The 3,983-nt window shown below is 34.2% G+C and overlaps 1 pseudogene; it reads left to right on the top strand.

Moving 5' to 3' along the window:
- Positions 1–891: 891 nt before the first annotated feature.
- LOC125215267 lies at positions 892–3,983 on the top strand (annotated as a pseudogene).

Genomic DNA, 3,983 nt, shown 5'->3' with positions numbered 1-3,983 from the left:
GATACATTAAGAGACACGAGAGCCAATAAATATTATGGCATCATTAAGTTACTTGGACAATATTATCTCCCTCCGTCCTGATAATAATTTCTTTTTCTTCATACCTACAAATATATATTCATTTATAACAACTTTTTTTTCCTTATTCTTTTACTTTATCATTTATGGGCCTTATCATCCACTACATTATTTCAACAATTTTTCTCCTTATCTTTACTTTACTATTATGTATTAAAACTTGGCCATCCAATTAACCTATTTCTTTAAGACGAGGGAGTAGCTAAATACAATATGGGAAAAGTAAAGATTGAATTTGGTAAAGATAAAACTGCTTAATACATATGAGCATATAGTACTTACTAATATACTCAAATAGTGGTATTTTTTATTTTTCTTTTTCTTTATTTGAAGCTGAGATTAGTTTTATTGGGTTTAATGTTGTGACTATCCATCTAAAATTATGTTGTGAGTTTTAATCTCATTAACCAAAAGTTAGTAGTACTACATATTTAGTCATCAACTGCAATATTTCAAACCGAAATATATCTATTTTCACAATAACTAGCATGCCCCTAACAAATTTTTTATGATAAAAAGTGAATGTATCAAGCAAAATCGACTACTAGTTTTTCCGTAAACCTTCTAGAAGTTTAATTAAGACATAATCACAGCCAGCAAATGCCATGACTCTTATTAGACTAATTCTTATAGATCGAAGTGGTGAAATTGTATTATTCTGATTATCAATTAGATTAACAAAAATTAATTACAGACTTTTCAAAATGAAGTCTCAAAGTCGTGTAGCATAAGGCCCATAGTAGGTGAGAGGTGAGAGCTTGGAAATAAATCACACCATTTTTTTCGTTCTTCATATATTTATATATATTCCAACCTTTCTTGCTCATCTCAATCATCTCACAACTAACTCATCTTTTGCACGAATCCAACACTTATACTTCAATTTCCTCGATTTCGTGAATGCAAACATTTTGATCTCATTTTTACTACATTCGAGTAAGTCGGTTTTCTTGTACACTTAATTAACAAACTCTTGGCCAGGAAATTATATATTTAGATCATCATTTTTCATCATTTTTTTTCCTTTTCACTCTCATGTAGCATTAGAGCAAGATCTATGGAGATATACACTTAATTAAGGTTTTTTCCTTTGCATTTATCATTAGATTTTCAGATTTCTTGCACAAAATATAACAAGGTTTGATATTGGTTTGTTCATTTCAGAAGTTTCTTAAGAATTTGAGCATACTATAGTTGGAAAAGAGCAAAGCTAGACAAGAAATGGAGGGGTCAGGAAGTCCAGTGAAGGAGGATAAGTTACCACCCGGTTCCGATTTCACCGACCACAAGAACTCATCCTTACTATTTAATCAACAAGATCTCCGACGCTACCTTCCCCGGGAGAAGAGCCATTGGAGACGTAGATCTCAACAAGTGTGAGCCTTGGGATCTTCCAGGTATTTCAAATTCTTACTTTCTATTTCTAGGGTTTCGAGGATAATTGGGGTTTTTCTAGCTAGAAAAACATGTCTTTGATTCAATATCTTTTTTTTCAATTTCTAGTTTTGAGGAAATTGGGGTTTTCTAGCTAGGAAAAACATGTTTTTTAATTCAATATCTTGTCATTTTATGTTATTTTTTATTTTCAATTTTCTAAACATGTTTTGAGGAAAATTAGGGTTTTCTAGCTAGAAAATTTTTGCATAATTATTTTTTTTTTGTTACAATAAACCCCAATAAAATAGGGAAATTTGTGATGGAATAAATATATAGGGAAGGCGAAAAAGGGAGAGAAAGAGTGGTATTTCTTCAGCCTCCGTGACCAAGTATCCGACGGGGGTGAGGACGAACCCCGGGGCCCCAAACACGGGATATTGGAAGACGACCGGAAAGATAAGGAGATATATAACAGCAACACGTCGGAGTTGGTGGGAATGAAGAAGACTTTGGTGTTTTACAAAGGGGGAGCTCCGAGAGGAGAGAAGACCAATTGGGTCATGCATGAATATCGAATTCATTCCAAATCTTCTTATAGAACTAACAAGGTAACTATCTTCTTCTTATTTTTTTCAAATATCATCTCTTTTATATTGGGTTTCTTGATGGTCTACGTGTGCATGATTTGTGGTTGTTTATAATTTTTGTGGGAGTTTTGTATTGGAGAATTTATATAGATATTGTTTTCTAATATTTTAGTTTTATTTAACACCATCTTTTAAATGAAAGTTTGAAACACAAAATTATTCTTTGTCGCATGGATATATTTTAAACAATTAATGATTTTTATAAGTGGCATCCATGGAATTTTTAAAAATGACACATCTCACTAATTCCACGATTGATATACTAAATAAATAGAGCTATTTTACATAAATTTTTTGCATTAATTTTTTTTCATTTCACAAAGATAAGATTTGTGTCGTTCGCTTAGCAAAATTAAGCATCGCATTTTATCATCTAAAAAAAAAGTAATATACCATCAAATTAACAAGTTGGGATATATCTTATACCAATTTTAAGCGTAAATTATTTGTTTCCCCCTTTCTCATATTTGGTTTTTGGGCAAGATTATTTTTGTGAAAAATTTAAGGGAAACTATGCAGAAATATTGGTTAATGGGCCGCAATGATTAAATTTTTTGGGTGTCGATACAACAAGTTATTATAGTGTTAGTAAAAACAAATTGTTCTCAACGAACCAACCCCCTCTGCTCTCACAACAATGTCTGGTCTTATTCCATAGGGGTTTGATCAACCCTTAAATTTCCCCAAGAAACCTTGCCCCTTTTTTTACATAAAACAAGAAAAGGACAATATTCTTGCAAGAGTAAGATCGATTTTTCCCTCACCATTAAGACCACACACGATTTTAAAAAAACCCCCTTAATCATTCGGGTTCAATTTCTTCCAACATGACTTCAATGAAATTGGGTGATGTGAACATTTTTTTTTATTTATCAATTTAAATTTTTCCCAAAATGAAAATTTTCCGATGAAGTTTTTCCCCAAAACCAATTTATTTTCTTTTATAACCTTATTCTTTGTTTTTTTTTTGAAAATTTTAAATTTTAACTCTCCTAAAAGTATTTTTTTTTGCATACTCAAGTTTAATTTGAGAAGTAGTTTTTTTAAAATTTTTTACATATGTTTAACTTTCTTTACCCATAACAACAACACTAACTCTAATAATTAAAAAAACCCCCAAACAAATTTTAAAATCAACAATTTTAATTTTTTGCCTACTATCAAAAAACCCATAGCCCCAAATCCTTCTAGTTCGGACTACAAAATTAATTAGTTTTTGGGAAAGTTATAATGATTAGTAAAACCGCCTAAAAAAGTGATTATATAAATTGTTTTTCTATATCATTTTGGGTTGGTAGAAAAATTTATCGATAAATCTTGGAGTTATAGGACTAAAAATAACTTAAAAATGTGTATTCTCATCATTTTTTGTTTATTTATTTTTCCCCGAGCCCAAAAAAGATGAGTGGGTAGTCTCCCTGTGTTCCAAAAGAGCGCCGGAGGTAAAAAATCCCCATCAACCCAATCCCGGGCCGTCAACCCTTTCTCCTACAACCTCGACCTTCCCATGCAGTCACAAATCGTATTCAGCCAGACAATTTCCATTTTCCCCGCCAAAAAACTTCCGACACCCCAGTCATTAAACCCGGGGCCATCGCTCCCCGGCCCCGCCCCGCCAGCATTGACCCTTCCCCCGCCCCATCGCAGGTAAACCCACGGCCCCCTGCAGGGCCTTCACCATACCCGGGCCCCCCAACAAAACCCCCGGCGCCGGAATGGGGGCCCCGCAGCGCCGCCGCCTCAGTTTGGGATGACCCAGCAAGACGTGTCCGCCCCCTATGGGGGGCAACAGGCCCGGTGTATGGGGGGGACATGAACAACAACAGGTTTGAGGGCATGGGCAGTGTGGTGATTTGGGATAACTACTGGCCTTCTTATTGA

The sequence above is a fragment of the Salvia hispanica genome, chromosome 3 (assembly GCF_023119035.1).
Source record: "Salvia hispanica cultivar TCC Black 2014 chromosome 3, UniMelb_Shisp_WGS_1.0, whole genome shotgun sequence".
NCBI lineage: Eukaryota > Viridiplantae > Streptophyta > Magnoliopsida > Lamiales > Lamiaceae > Salvia > Salvia hispanica.
The sequence above is the reverse complement of the archived record's forward strand: the minus strand, read 5'-3'. Positions and strand labels throughout refer to the sequence as shown.